Source organism: Ambystoma mexicanum (assembly GCF_040938575.1).
Source record: "Ambystoma mexicanum isolate Mex_15411 chromosome 12 unlocalized genomic scaffold, UKY_AmexF1_1 Mex_chr12_unloc.2, whole genome shotgun sequence".
Taxonomy (NCBI): domain Eukaryota; kingdom Metazoa; phylum Chordata; class Amphibia; order Caudata; family Ambystomatidae; genus Ambystoma; species Ambystoma mexicanum.
The window spans coordinates 13,262,278-13,278,853 of NW_027182323.1; the positions used below are offsets into that span (position 1 = coordinate 13,262,278).

Sequence of the window (16,576 nt, forward strand, 5' to 3'; positions counted from 1 at the left end):
GCCTACAGTTTTTGGTGGTGCATCTGTAGACTTGTCGGGCTACATCAAAGGGAAAGTATTGTTCAAAGGAAGAGAGACCACCACCAAAGTTTACTTTAGTCAAGAAGGCCCAGCGGTATTAGGGTGGGACGACTTGGCGAAACTGAAAATCAAGCTGGACCCCAGCACAGAGGATCAGGTACTGTCAGTCAGTTGGAGGAGCGCACCATTAGTGAAAAGTGATTACCCCAAACTATTTTTGGAAGAACCTGGTCACATCAAGGGCTTCGTCCACAAAATATTACTCAAAACCAACGCAGTCCCGGTCAAGCACAGATTAAGGCCAGTACCGACAACGGCAAGAGACACACTCAGAAGCCAACTGGACAGAGTGAAGAAAGATGGCGTCATCGAAGAAATTGAAGCTTCTGAGTGGCTGAGCCCAGTGGTACTCATAAAGAAACAGAACTCACAAGAGCTAAGAGTATACATTGACCTCCGCAGCCTAAACCTGGAAGTTATTGCAGACAGCTACCCGCTGCCGAGCATAAATGAGTTAATCCTCATGATGAAGGAAGCCAAAGTATTCTCGAAACTGGACATGAGGAACGCCTACCATCAAATTCAACTGCACAAGGAGTCCAAGCCACTCACTGCTTTCATCACCCCGTTTGGCACGTACCAGTTCACCAAAATGCCATTTGGTTTATCATCTGCAGCCTCAGCGTTTCAACGCATATTGGATGCTCTACTGCGGAACGTCAGGAACGTGGCTTATTTCCAGGATGACATCCTTATCTACGCAAAGGACGAGCAGATGCACGACGTCCCATTGAGAACAGTCCTCACCAAACTGCAAGAAGCGGTGTGAGATTAAGGTACCAAAAATGTGTGTTCAAAGCAAAAGAAGTTGAGTATTTGGGGTACAAAATATCAGAGAAAGGTATAAGTCCCAAGAAAAACTTACTGCAGGCCTTAATTAAAGCTCCAGAACCCACCAACAAAGACGAAGTGAGGTCATTCCTCGTGTTGGCGGAGTACTATGCAAAATTCATCCCCAAATTCTCGGAAACCTCAGCACCGCTCTGAGAGTTCCTCAAAAAAGGGTCGGAGTACACGTGGCAGGAAGATCAGAAGAAAGCGGTGGAAAGCATAAAACAACACATAGTTGAAGCGCCATGCTTGCAACCGTTCAACCCAGAGTGGAGTACAGTCATGACTACAGACGCCAGTGCATATGGACTAGGGGCGGTCCTCACTCAGAAGAAGGGCGACACGGAACATGTGGTAGCGTTTGCCTCGAAAGCCCTATCGTCAGCTGAACAAAACTACTCCACCATAGAGAAGGAGATGTTAGCGTGTACATGGGCTGTGGAACATTTCAGGACATATGTGTGGGGCACAAAGTTCAAGTTGGTTACCGACCATAAGCCCCTCATCCACATGCTCAGCCCAGGTGGCACCAAAGTGTCAACACCCCGATTAGCACACATAGCAGCAAAACTGCAGGAATACACCTTCGAGGTGCAACACATCTCCGGATGGAAGAATTTGCAGGCAGACTGCATGTCAAGATTGCCAGAGGGCAAGGACAATGCCACCACTTTCTTACAAGAAGAATGCATTGTAGCATCCATTACAGATCTCAAGGCGCCCGACTACCTGGAACTCAGCGAAAAACACTGGATGGAAGAAGACGGAAAGGATCCTACCATGGTGAGAATAAGAGAATGGATCAAAAACGGATGGCCAGACGAAAGGGCAGTGCCAGAAGGTATGAGACCTTATTGGAAAGTGGCAGATGAGATCTCAGAAGCCGACGGCATAATTATGAAAACCGACCAGATAATCCCGCCCGCAGGCATGAGAAAAATCATTCTGTGCAGGGCCCCTGCGGGCCATCTGGGGAACACCATGACACGTTTCAGAGTGAGAGAAGCCTACTGGTGGCCGTCCATGGACCTGGAGATCCGCACCATGATTGAGAGATGCCATGAGTGTCTCAACAGTGGCGCCTGAAAATCGGACAGGCGCCCATGATTCCCACAGAAACCCCGGAAGCGGTGTGGTCAAAAGTGGGTCTAGACTTCATAGGACCATTGGAGACGATGGCGCCCGAGCATCGGTACGGCATAGTGCTAGTGGACTATTTATCGAAATGGTCGAGGCTGAGTTTGTTCCTAACATCACGACCGCAACCGTAATAGAGGTCCTGATGGCCATTTTTCAGAGCGAAGGGCTCCCCAATGAGTTAGTAACAGACAACGGAGTACAACTTATATCCAGAGACATGGAACTGTTTCTGAGGAAGCACAACATACACCAGAAGAAAGCAGCACTCTACCATCCCCAAGCAAATGGGCTCGTCGAGAGGGCCAATAGGTTCATTAAGGGAGCCATCCAATTAGCAACCGCTTCAGGATTGGATCCCCTCAAAACAACAAAAGAGACCATCGCAGCTCACAGACTGACCCCCAACGGGATCACCCAAATTTCTCCTTTTCGCATGCTGAGAGGGAGGAGAGCAGCATCCACGCTAGTACCGCCATGGTTGGCCAAAGTAGGAGAAGACGAAGAAGTAGACATGTCGGAAGTGGTGTGGAGAATAGAGAACAGCAAGGCATGCATGAAAAGGTGGAGCGACAGAAGAAGAAGGACCAAACAAGAGTCAGAAGTAAAAGAAGGAGACTGGATCAAAATACGGTTACCGACCAAGGATCAGATCACGGGCTCACGGTTCAGCGGACCTGTGAAAGTGATTCACCGAGGAGCCAACCATGTCCGCACTGAAGATGGGCGCACATGGAACATGGAAAGAGTAGCTACGTTTGAAAAGAGGCAAGAGAGAGAAAAGACTTATGAAAGGTCTGAAGCTGAAGGAGTAATGGACAATGAGAGGGAGGGAGGAAGAACGAGAGCCGGAGACAGACAGAAGAGAAGTTGAAGGAAATGAGATTCAAGTGGATGCCCCAACTCTCGAGCGAGAAAATGACCAGCAGGACGTGTGCAGTGAGAGAGGCGATCGTCCGCGAAGGGAACACAGAAGACCGGTGAGATACAATGACTATGTATTGCAATGAACTGCCTTTGCATTATCACGGGGAGGTGTGTAGAGATATCGCGAGACCTGCCGGTCTCGCGATGTCACGTGCGCGGCCGGAAGTGCTGGCCCCGCGCGCTCAGCGAGGCATTCGAGCGGGAGAAAGCCACGGAGCAGGACGCGCTCCCGGGCGCACCTCCCAAGAAGAGGCCTCCAAGCCGCAAGAGAGACTCTCAGCATGTACACGAGTTGTGTCGCAGCTCCAGGGCCTGTTGCCCATCATTGACTCATATCATATATGTTGCAGATTTACTTGAGTGGCACAGAAGAATAAAAGCACACAACTTGCAACCACACCGCCTCCTATCATTTATTGTGAGAATTATACAACAAATTGCTCTAATAACTTACAGGTAATCTTCATTACTCTTAGTCATACCCTTCCTCGTCACAGCATTTACCTCATGAGGCCCCTGCCTCGGACACAGGACTTTCTTCTATTACTTTTCTTTTGTCTAACTTCTCACCTTGACCCTCAGCTTCCCGTTTAACGTATTCAAGCCGCAGCATGGGAACCCCCGTAGGGAGGGAGAGGAGGGTCGTCAGTACTGTGACGAGGAAGAGTAGGATTAGGAGTAATGAAGATTGCTGGTAAGTAATCAGAGCATTACCTCCACGTCCACTCTTCCTCGACCCAGTACTTACTTGATGAGGCATACCATAGCAGCAACAGGGAGAGGTCCCAATGAGACACAGAGACAGAAGTGCAGCAACAAAAAAAACACCTTTATTGACTCCAATAATCACATCCCAACAGACAAAACACCAACCCTGAAGGAACCATCCCTAGAGTGAGAGACGTTCAACTGATAGTGGTTGACAAAGGTGCTCTGATCCGCCCAGGTTTCAGCCAAACCCCTGTAGAGAAACGCCCAAATCTTCTGTAGAGATAACAGCATCTGGCCAGGAAGCAGCCTAACCCCCTGGTAGATCGACCCTGAACGTGGCAGGCAGGCCAGAAACCAAATAGGACATGGAGACAACAGTACGGATCCACCGGCTAGTGAAAACCACAGAGGCCTTACGCCCCGCTCCACGGGGCCACAAGTAACCAAGAGACTATCAGACTGCCGGAAAGGGGCAGTCCGAGCCAAATATTCCAGAACTGCCCGCCGCACCTCAATGGCATGCCAAGCCACCTCGTTCGGCGCCTGGGGTTTCTGAAAAACCGCAGGGAGAACCAGATCCTGAGAAGTGTGAAACTGAGACACAACTTTAGGCAGAAACTTTGGATCACACCGCAAAACCACAGAGTCCGGCAGAACTCTCAAGAAAGAGGGTCGACACAACAGAGCCCCAACCTCCCCCAGCCTATGGGCAGACGTGATGGCAATCAGGAAAGCAGTCTTCAGAGTAAGGTGCTTGATATCAATTTCCGACAGGAGCTCAAAGGGATGCCCCTGAAGGAACTTTAAGTCTGGAGGACGATCCCTGGGGGAAGGCCCTTATAGGTACAAGGACGGGAAGCAGAGACACCCCGAAGAAACTTCCCCAACAACACCTCCCCATCCAGGTGGCCATCAGAGTCCCCCAAGAGGATTTTAATGGAGGCCCATTGGGAGCAAAGTGTGGAGATCGCTATGCCCTTGTCAAAACCCTCCTGGAGGAACTGGAGAGTAGCGGATAGACGGTAAGTGATGCAAGTACTCTCCCACCCTCGACACAGTCTGGGCCAAACTTTGCCAGTGTAGGCCAGGTAGCTTGTAGGTTCAACCCCTGCAGTTGCACGTTGCTCTTGCTCTCAGCAGCTGCGGGACAGGACGATCGTCTGTGGCGGGACAGTAGCCTTTTCTCAGCACACGATGAAGAAAAGAGGACAGTTCCAGTGCAGCACATCACAGGGCACAAGGGGGCAGGCAGGCAAGGCTAATACAATAACCGTCACCACATCCGGGCGATGCAGGTACTGCAAATGCTCACGGCATGGCACACTCTTTTAAATCGCGACCCAGAGGAGCTAGGACAACATTTGGCAGGAGAGGGCCCAGGACCACAAGCTAGCGATTCCCCAAGTCTCGTGTTTCAACTCGGAACAGCAGTGCTCCTATGCGATACCCCAGGTTCAAGCTTGTCAGTTTGCTGGATGGCCCAGGAACACTTCTGATGAGGCTCTTTTTGAGGGTAATCAGGAGGTGCTGAGAGTAGTTGTTCCCCCTACTCCAAAGGGTCGAAGCGCACTTGCAGGCCTTCTGTGGTGGATACAAGAGCAGGGGTCTGACGGAACAACAGCAGGCTCAGGGTGCCAAACCTTCCAGCACTTCTCTGGTGGTTCCAATGGTCTCCTTTGGCAAATCAGGATACTTGGTCCTTATGTAGTTTGGAGAGAACTTCAGTTGATAGACCTGGAATGGATACAGAGCCCCCTCTCTCATCCGAAATTCGTTTCATGCTCAAATCTAGGATAGCCAACAAAAGATATGCTCTCTTGCATGAACGTCAGGCATGAACCAATCGCGGTCCACATTGGTTCCAGTCATTCAGGCATACCAGAAATACTGGCACCAGTAGTGTAGATTGGGACCAGAGAGTCCCAATCCTCTTCCTGGGCATTAGCACACGTGACATGCAGGAGCCCGCGAAAGTTGTGGTTTTCACGGGTGGCTGCATGCCCAAAGCCCTTGTCTGATCGAGCTGGGGGAAGACAAAGGGACAAAATGGACAAAGGACAGAACAAAAGACTTTGTGCCACAGCCATTTCGGCAGTGGCCACAGTCTTGAGCCAAACGCAGTAAACGCAGTATGGTTAACTAAAAAGAATTACAAATACTATAAAAGTAAACTGCTGCCACCAGTTTGTCCTAGGCACACCTGTACAGTCACCAGAAAATCCTTAGAGTGTGTCTAGGGCCATAAAACAAAAGGACCCCTATGTGCGGTACTGTAAGGTACTTGGCACATAGATCAAAAGTTATCAAGAAATGACAACATAATCAAAGACTAGGGGAAATATAGTTTGTCAGTACTGACAGTATGAAGGACGTGTCAGTATCCCCATAACAGATGAACAAAAGCCCAGAGGAGTGCAGCTGAAGGCTGCGCTCCACAGGAAAAAGTCCGGTTAGGTTAGCCAAACAAAAGCAAAAAGTTTGGAGCGGTCCATAAACGGAGGGAAAATTGCACCTAAGGGAAATCTTCCCTAGCGGTGCTTTATTTGGCAAGAGTTAACTTAGTACGATTCTGCTCTGCACTGGCAACCTGGATGTGCCGGTGAAGACATTCTTGGCCACATCATCCAGGCACCCGGGCAAATGGCCCTAAGGTCGGCAGCTTGAACACTCCTTTCATGGGGGCAAAGCTCCCAGCTGAAACCACTGACCGACCCCTTCCCTTGCTGAAATCTCGTAACTCCCTCCATTCCTATCCTTTCCCTCTTTCCCCTTTTCTTTATTTGACCCTCCTCATTTCAATGTACATACTTACCTGTTAGCTGGCAGTTTAGCCCCATGGCAGACGCTGTCTCTTGTTGCAGTTCCCAAACCCCCCCACAACCCTCCTCAATCAGTGGATTGCCCTGTGGCCATTACTAAGGACCTGTACCCCTGGGTGCCGTGCTCTAACTCCTGGTTGCAGTGGACCCTTGTGGTCTCAACCTGCACTTTTTTATGTATACACATCATAACTCCGCCTCGGGGCTCTGAAAAAACGAAACAATATAGTTATGAGAGGGAGGGAGGGTAGTTTTCGGTTGCACCCGTGCTCGATCACTGTCTGGGGACTGGATAGGACCGGGATGTATAAAACCTTGCCTGGGGGAACGAAACGCCCCTCTGATCTTCTGGCACTGCCTAGATCCTGCCTCTGATCCGCAGACCGCCTCCGACGTTCAGCCCTGCGACTCTCTACCAGATATACAGACAAAGCCCGGCACCGTGGTGGGTCCATCTCCGCTCCATCCTTTTTTGCACCCCTTGTCTCCCTATCCAGTCCTGTGTGATTGGTGCGGTACCCGGCTTAGCCGCATCAACACACACTTGCCCTCCGCAAGATAAATTAGAAAATTGGAAAACTTATACTGCTTCATGGGGCATAGCTGCACCCCCCCCCCCCGATCTTGAAACATTTGACGCCCCCGCCCTCTTCCCGAACCACCATCAGCTTTGCCGGACAAAAACAATAGACACGAGTTGTGTGTGTTGAAAGAAAACACCTGCTGCATGCTTTATTTGGCAAGAGTTAACTTACGGGTGCTCCGTGTACAGTGCATCACAGTGACAGGATTCTACTCTGCACTGGTGTTTTGTATATGCTGGTGAAGATATTTTTGGCCAACATAATTATAGGGAAGGTTACACAGAAGAATGGCACGTGCCAGTGATTATGACTTCTGCAAAACCTTAAATCCATCACTTTTTGTTTTGGTGGGAAACTGGACATCATTAACAAGGACTGTGTGTCGCTCACAGGTAATTGGATGTCACTGCCTATGATGTCATGTTGTGTGATGGCATTCTGTAGAATATCATTTCCCAGGACATCATCTGGGTCAAAAGTTGCACCAAATGGTTCACCCACCTACCCTACCCTACCCCACCCCACCCGCGCAAATTCAAAAGTTGTCACCACTTCACCTATTCCTTCAACCCCAGCCCTTTAAAAAAAAACACTCATGCAACTGGAAATCTTTGCAAAAGCATTAAACTAAATAATGCCCAGTACTGTGAGTTGTGAATTATGGCCATATGTGCCCTGAGTCACATTGAAATATTATTACCCCTATAAGTCTCTTTTCCATTTCATGGCACAGACAGGACATGTTGAAATGAGCAACAAGTTTTAACATGGAAATTACATTTGGGTAGATATGGTAGAAAAATAAGAATTAGAGATTTATTTCCACTGCATCGTCTGCCATTCAATGATAACTTTAAGTGTGAAAAGATTCTGATTATCAAATGGAGCAGCATGAAAAACCTTTAAAAAATATCCCCTGCCGAAACCCTGGACCTTTAGATCTTCAGTCTAACGCTCTCCCAACTGAGCTATTTCGGCTGACTGATAGTGCTCTTCGGTCGTTTTGCAAAGAAACAGACATCTGCAATCCTAGACCTTATTTCCTTCCTTTTTTGTTGTTGTAATATTGCCCCAGTTATAGCATCGGATTTTCCATTTCTTTGCTTATTCTGTAACCAGCAAGTACAATGGAACAAAACGGGTGGGATGTCAGGAAGGAGATCAATCTGCTCGCCAAATCATTTCGAAAGAAAAATCGCATTTTCGGCTCCAGGTGCAACTATCACGTGCACGGAGCCTCTCTCCATCGTGCTGTTTCTTGTAGATGTGTGATGGGCCCTTGGCTGTGTTCTAAGTTGATCTTTAAGTACTTTCGAACCAAACCCGCGCGGTTCTCTTGGTGTCAAAAAATCACGCGGTATACAGCCTGATAATTAGGTTGAATTTAAGGCATTGAAGTGCAACTATAGGGAGCAGGATCACTATTGAAATCACACGTATAGACAACGATATCTTTCAAGTTGTGTGCTGGTCATTCAGCATGCCATTTGCAAGCACCTCTATATGTATCCTTCGATAGCTCAGTTGGTAGAGCGGAGGACTGTAGTGAGGTAATCAGATATCCTTAGGTCGCTGGTTCAATTCCGGCTCGAAGGACATTTTGCTAATAAAACACTTCTGCCACGTAATATCAATGGAAACCGCACACTTATACTGCGCTGTATGACCGGTTCTCAACATTTTTATGACTTTTGGAAACCAGATTGTGATCGTTTGTGCTGGTTGAAAGGTGAGTTGTCTTCCTTTTTAGCAGGACAAGGTTGCCTGTGCTCGGATTCTGGGTCAAGACTGGAGGCCCCAATTATGCTTACTCTTCTCTTTTCTCGAGCAGCATTAAAGCAAAGAATATTAAAAAGAAACCATCACAAAAACGACATTTCCCATTAAAACAGCTGTTTGTAGTCCGTTTATGATAGGTCGAATGTTGTTTCCATGTGACTATTGTATCCAATCCTCTCTAACTGCGTCCATAAACCTGGCTTCCTTTCTCTTCCTTTCCTCTTTCTTTGCTGCTTGGGCAGCAGTTAAGTCAAACTTTATTTACAATTGTGTAGAGATATCGCGAGACCTACGGTCTCGCGAGATCTCGTGCGCGGCAGGAAGTGCGGGCCCCGCACGCTCAGCGAGGCATTCAAGCGGGAGAAAGCCACGGAGCAGGACGTGCTCCCGGGCGCTCCTCCCAAGAAGAGGCCTCCAAGCCGCAAGAGAGACTCTCAGCATGTACACGAGTTGTGTCGCAGCTCCAGGGCCTGTTGCCCATCATTGACTCATATCATATATGTTGCAGATTTACTTGAGTGGCACAGAAGAATAAAAGCACACAACTTGTAACCACACTGCCTCCTATCATTTATTGTGAGAATTACACAACATAATTAGCGACGAGGATCATCACTAAAACCCGCGTGGAGCCATGAAAGGAGCGACACCACCACCGCCCTTCCTGCAAACTCCAGGTAGGCTTGCCATTCCGTGGCCACAATGGCAACCCTTATTCACAACGTATGTAGAGGCCATGGGCGGTGCGGGCTACTCGGCGGCGAGACGCAGAGCGATGTTACTAAATGCCCTGGGCGTTGAAGGACAGAGGGTGTTTGAGAGTCTCACCCCGGAGCCAGTAGCTGGTGATAATGATGATGAATTCAAGGAGGCTGTGCGAAGGATTGTTAAAAGGTTCGCCAGCAAGGAGAATACCGTCCTGCACAGGATTCGGTTCTACAGCCGCAAACAGGAGGCGTCCGAACCCGTTGATGATTATGTCACCAAACTGCGCGAACTGGGGGCGCTCTGCAGTTTTGGTAACAACGCTGAGACTCTCATCTGCGACATGCTGGTGGTCCACACCAACAGCAGAAAAGTACAAGATAAGTTCATTTTAGAGAAGGAATTGCAGCTGGAAAAAGCTATTGAAATAGCGAGAGCAGTTGAGGAGACGGTAGGCAGAAGGAAAGAATTTGCAAGCGGCCACGGCCCTACCGAAGTTCAATCAGTGGCAATCCGCCCAAAGAAGGAGAGGCCGGTCCTCGATGCGAGAGAAGGAAAATGGGGGAAGAAAGAACCGTTGAAATGCCACAGGTGCACCAGCACAAAGCATCTAGCCTTCAATAGAGAGTGCCCAGCAAGAGACAAGGAGTGCTCAGTATGCAAAAAGATTGGTCACTTCTCAATCATGTCTCGGTGGCGCAACAAGAAGATCACGAGTGTTAACGCTGAACACAACACTGAGAGGGATTCGTCCTCGGAAGATGAAGGGAGACCGACAGTCATCATGGTGAACAGCTCACGGGCCAGAAGGGAAAAGCCCCACTGTGCAATCAAAAAAAAATGGACTGGAAACAAGGGTCATGGCTGATTTGGGTTCTGATCTCACCATAATACCCCTACGCACGTACAAAGAGATGATGGGTACAGAGACGGTCCAAGTACGACGCACACGGCACAAGCCTACAGTTTTTGGTGGTGTGTCTGTAGACTTGTTGGGCTACATCAAAGGGAAAGTAGAGTTCAAAGGAAGAGAGACCACCACCAAAGTTTACTTTAGTCAAGAAGGCCCAGCGGTATTAGGGTGGGACGACCAGGCGAAACTGAAAATCGAGCTGGACCCCAGCACAGAGGATCAGGTGTACTGTCAGTCAGTTGGAGGAGCGCACCAGTAGTGAAAAGTGATTACCCCAAACTATTTTTGGAAGAACCTGGTCACATCAAGGGCTTCGTCCACAAAATATTACTCAAAACCAACGCAGTCCCGGTCAAGCACAGATTAAGGCCAGTACCGACAACGGCAAGAGACACACTCAGAAGCCAACTGGACAGAATGAAGAAAGATGGCGTCATCGAAGAAATTGAAGCTTCTGAGTGGCTGAGCCCAGTGGTACTCATAAAGAAACAGAACTCACAAGAGCTAAGAGTATGCATTGACCTCCGCAGCCTAAACCTGGAAGTTATTGCAGACAGCTACCCGCTGCCGAGCATAAATGAGTTAATCCTCATGATGAAGGAAGCCAAAGTATTCTCGAAACTGGACATGAGGAACGCCTACCATCAAATTCCACTGCACAAGGAGTCCAAGCCACTCACCGCTTTCATCACCCCGTTTGGCATGTACCAGTTCACCAAAATGCCATTTGGTTTATCATCTGCAGCCTCAGCGTTTCAACGCATGATGGATGCTCTACTGCGGAACGTCAGGAACGTGGCTTATTTCCAGGATGACATGCTTATCTACGCAAAGGACGAACAGATGCACAACGTCACATTGAGAACAGTCCTCACCAAACTGCAAGAAGCGGGTGTGAGATTAAGGTACCAAAAATGTGTGGTCAAAGCAAAAGAAGTTGAGTATTTGGGGTACAAAATATCAGAGAAAGGTATAAGTCCCAAGCAAAACTTACTGCAGGCCTTAATTTAAGCTCCAGAACCCACCAACAAAGACGAAGTGAGGTCATTCCTCGGGTTGGCGGAGTACTATGCAAAATTCATCCCCAAATTCTCGGAAACCTCAGCACCGCTCCGAGAGCTCCTCAAAAAAGGGTCGGAGTAAACGTGGCAGGAAGATCAGAAGAAATCGGTGGAAAGCATAAAACAACACATAGTTGAAGCGCCATGCTTGCAACCGTTCAACCCAGAGTGGAGTACAGTCATCACTACAGATGCCAGTGCATATGGACTAGGGGCGGTCCTCACTCAGAAGAAGGGCGACACGGAACATGTGGTAGCGTTTGCCTCGAAAGCCCTATCGTCAGCTGAACAAAACTACTCCACCATAGAGAAGGAGATGTTAGTTTGTACATGGGCTGTGGAACATTTCAGGACATATGTGTGGGGCACGAAGTTCAAGTTGGTTACCGACCATAAGCCCCTCATCCACATGCTCAGCCCAGGAGGCACCAAAGTGTCAACACCCCAATTAGCACGCACAGCAGCAAAACTGCAGGAATACACCTTCGAGGTGCAACACATCTCCGGATGGAAGAATTCGCAGGCAGACTGCATGTCAAGATTGCCAGAGGGCAAGGACAATGCCACCACTTTCTTACAAGAAGAATGCATTGTAGCATCCATTACAGATCTCAAGGCGCCCGACTACCTGGAACTCAGCGAAAAACACTGGATTGAAGAAGACGGAAAGGATCCTACCATGGTGAGAATCAGAGAATGGATCAAAAACAGATGGCCAGACGAAAGGGCAGTGCCAGAAGGTATGAGACCTTATTGGAAAGTGGCAGATGAGATCTCAGAAGCCGACGGCATAATTATGAAAACCGACCAGATAATCCCGCCCGCAGGCATGAGAAAAATCATTCTGTGCAGGGCCCCTGCGGGCCATCTGGGGAACACCATGACACGTTGCAGAGTGAGAGAAGCCTACTGGTGGCCGTCCTTGGACCTGGAGATCCGCACCATGATTGAGAGATGCCATGAGTGTCTCAACAGTGACAAGCGCCTGAAAATCGGACAGGCGCCCATGATTCCCACAGAAACCCCGGAAGCAGTGTGGTCAAAAGTGGGTCTAGACTTCATAGGACCATTGGAGACGATGGCGCCCGAGCATCGGTACGGCATAGTGCTAGTGGACTATTTATCGAAATGGTCGAGGCCGAGTTTGTTCCTAACATCACGACCGCAACCGTAATAGAGGTCCTGACGGCCATTTTTCAGAGCGAAGGGCTCCCCAACGAGTTAGTAACAGACAACGGAGTACAACTTATATCCAGAGACATGGAACTGTTTCTGAGGAAGCACAACATACACCAGAAGAAAGCAGCACTCTACCATCCCCAAGCAAATGGGCTCGTCGAGAGGGCCAATAGGTTCATTAAGGGAGCCATCCAATTAGCAACCGCTTCAGGATTGGATCCCCTCAAAACAACAAAAGAGACCATCGCAGCTCACAGACTGACCCCCAACGGGATCACCCAAATTTCTCCTTTTCGCATGCTGAGAGGGAGGAGAGCAGCATCCACGCTAGTACCGCCATGGTTGGCCAAAGTAAGAGAAGACGAAGAAGTAGACATGTCGGAAGTGGTGTGGAGAATAGAGAACAGCAAGGCACGCATGAAAAGGTGGAGCGACAGAAGAAGAAGGACCAAACAAGAGTCAGAAGTAAAAGAAGGAGATTGGATCAAAATACGGTTACCGACCAAGGATCAGATCATGGGCTCACGGTTCAGCGGACCTGTGAAGGTGATTCACCGAGGAGCCAACCATGTCCGCATCGAAGATGGGCGCACATGGAACATGGAAAGCGTAGCCACGTTTGAAAAGAGGCAAGAGAGAGAAAAGACTTATGAAAGGTCTGAAGCTGAAGTAGTAATGGACAATGAGAGGGGGAAAGAACGAGAGCCGGAGACAGACAGAAGAGAAGTTGAAGGAAATGAGATTCAAGTGGATGCCCCAACTCTCGAGCGAGAAAATGACCAGCAGGACGTGTGCGTTGAGAGAGGCGATCGTCCGCGAAGGGAACACAGAAGACCGGTGAGATTCAATGACTATGTATTGCAATGAACTGCCTTTGCATTATCAGGGGGAGGTGTGTAGAGATATCGCGAGACCGGCAGGTCTCGCGAGATCTCGTGCGCGGCCGGAAGTGCGGGCCTTACTTAACTTACAGGTAATCTTCATTACTCTTAGTCGTACCCTTCCTCGTCACAGCATTTACTTCATGAGGCCCCTGCCTCCGACACAGGACTTTCTTCTATTTCTTTTCTTTTGTCTAACTTCTCACCTTGACCCTCAGCTTCCTGTTTAACGTATTGAAGCCGCAGCATGGGAATCCCCGTAGGGAGGGAGAGGAGGGTCGTCAGTACTGTGACGAGGAAGAGTAGGATTAGGAGTAATGAAGATTGCTGGTAAGCAATCAGAGCATTACCTCCACGTCCACTCTTCCTCGACCCAGTACTTACTTCATGAGGCATACCATAGCAGCAACAGGGAGAGGTCCCAATGAGACACAGAGACAGAAGTGCAGCAACAAAAAAAACACCTTTATTGACTCCAATAATCACATCCCAACAGACAAAACACCAACCCTGAAGGAACCATCCCTAGAGTGAGAGGCGTTCAACTGATAGTGGTTGACAAAGGTGCTCTGATCCGCCCAGGTTTCAGCCAAACCCCTGTAGAGAAACGCCCAAATCTTCTGTAGAGATAACAGCATCTGGCCAGGAAGCAGCATAACCGCCTGGTAGATCGACCCTGAACGTGCAGGTACAGGCAGGCCAGAAACCAAATAGGACATGGAGACAACAGTACGGATCCACCGGCTAATGAAAACCACAGAGGCCTTACGCCCCGCTCCGCGGGGCCACAAGTAACCAAGAGACTATCAGACTGCCGGAAAGGGGCAGTCCGAGCCAAATATTCCAGAACTGCCCGCCGCACCTCAATGGCATGCCAAGCCACCTCGTTCGGCGCCTGGGGTTTCTGAAAAACCGCAGCGAGAACCAGATCCTGAAAAGTGTGAAACTGAGACACAACTTTAGGCAGAAACTTTGGATCACACCGCAAAACCACAGAGTCCGGCAGAACTCTCAAGAAAGAGGGTCGACACAACAGAGCCCCAACCTCCCCCAGCCTATGGGCAGACGTGATGGCAATCAGGAAAGCAGTCTTCAGAGTAAGGTGCTTGATATCAATTTCCGACAGGAGCTCAAAGGGATGCCCCTGAAGGAACTTTAAGTCTGGAGGACGATCCCTGGGGGAAGGCCCTTATAGGTACAAGGACGGGAAGCAGAGACACCCCGAAGAAACTTCCCCACCAACACCTCCCCATCCAGGTGGCCATCAGAGTCCCCCAAGAGGATTTTAATGGAGGCCCATTGGGAGCAAAGTGTGGAGATCGCTATGCCCTTGTCAAAACCCTCCTGGAGGAACTGGAGAATAGCGGGTAGACGGTAAGTGATGCAAGTACTCTCCCACCCTCGACACAGTCTGGGCCAAACTTTGCCAGTGTAGGCCAGGTAGCTTGTAGGTTCAACCCCTGCAGTTGCACGTTTCTCTGGCTCTCAGCAGCTGCGGGACAGGACGATCGTCTGTGGCGGGACAGTAGCCTTTTCTCAGCTCACGATGAAGAAAAGAGGACAGTTCCAGTGCAGCACATCACAGGACACAAGGGGGCAGGCAGGCAAGGCTAATACAATAACCATCACCACATCCGGGCGATGCAGGTACTGCAAATGCTCACGGCTTGGCACACTCTTTTAAATCGCGACCCAGGGGAGCTAGGACAACATTTGGCGGGAGAGGGCCCAGGACCACAAGCTAGCGATTCCCCAAGTCTCGAGTTTCAACCTGGAACAGCAGTGCTCCTATGCGATACCCCAGGTTCAAGCTTGTCAGTTTGCTGGATGGCCCAGGAACACTTCTGATGAGGCTCTTTTTGAGGGTAATCAGGAGGTGCTGAGAGTAGTTGTTCCCCCTACTCCAAAGGGTCGAAGCGCACTTGGAGGCCTTCTGTGGTGGATACAAGAGCAGGGGTCTGACGGAACAACAGCAGGCTCAGGGTGCCAAACCTTCCAGCACTTCTCTGGTGGTTCCAAAGGTCTCCTTTGGCAATTCAGGATACTTGGTCCTTATGTAGTTTGGAGAGAACTTCAGTTGATAGACCTGGAATGGATACAGAGCCCCCTCTCTCATCCGAAATTCGTTTCATGCTCAAATCTAGGATAGCCAACAACAGATATGCTCTCTTGCATGAACGTCAGGGATGAACCAATCGCGGTCCACATTGGTTCCAGTCATTCAGGCATACCAGACATACTGGCACCAGTAGTGTAGATTGGGACCAGAGAGTCCCAATCCTGTTCCTGGGCATTAGCACACGTGACATGCAGGAGCCCGCGAAAGTTGTGGTTTTCACGGGTGGCTGCATGCCCAAAGCCCTTGTCTGATCGAGCTGGGGGAAGACAAAGGGACAAAATGGACAAAGGACAGAACAAAAGACTTTGTGCCACAGCCATTTCGGCAGTGGCCACAGTCTTGAGCCAAACGCAGTAAACGCAGTATGGTTAACTAAAAAGTATTACAAATAGTATAAAAGTAAACTGCTGCCACCAGTTTGTCCTAGGCACACCTGTACAGTCACCAGAAAATCCTTAGAGTGTGTCTAGGGCCATAAAACAAAAGGACCCCTATGTGCGGTACTGTAAGGTACTTGGCACATAGATCAAAAGTTATCAAGAAATGACAACTTAATCAAAGACTAAGGGAAATATAGTTTGTCAGTACTGACAGTATGAAGGACGTGTCAGTATCCCCATAACAGATGAACAAAAGCCCAGAGGAGTGCAGCTGAAGGCTGCGCTCCACAGGAAAAAGTCCGGTTAGGTTAGCCAAACAAAAGCAAAAAGTTTGGAGCGGTCCATAAACGGAGGGAAAATTGCACCTAAGGGAAATCTTCCCTAGCGGTGCTTTATTTGGCAAGAGTTAACTTAGTACGATTCTGCTCTGCACTGGCAACCTGGATGTGCCGGTGAAGACATTCTTGGC

The 16,576-nt window shown here is 49.2% G+C and overlaps 1 non-coding gene across 1 annotated transcript; it reads left to right on the forward strand.

The window, feature by feature from the left end:
• Window positions 1–8,599: 8,599 nt before the first annotated feature.
• On the forward strand, window positions 8,600–8,686 carry TRNAY-GUA (transfer RNA tyrosine (anticodon GUA)). The gene is given in 2 exon segments: window positions 8,600–8,636; window positions 8,651–8,686. It is a non-coding gene; the product is annotated as a tRNA-Tyr (tRNA).
• Window positions 8,687–16,576: the final 7,890 nt, after the last annotated feature.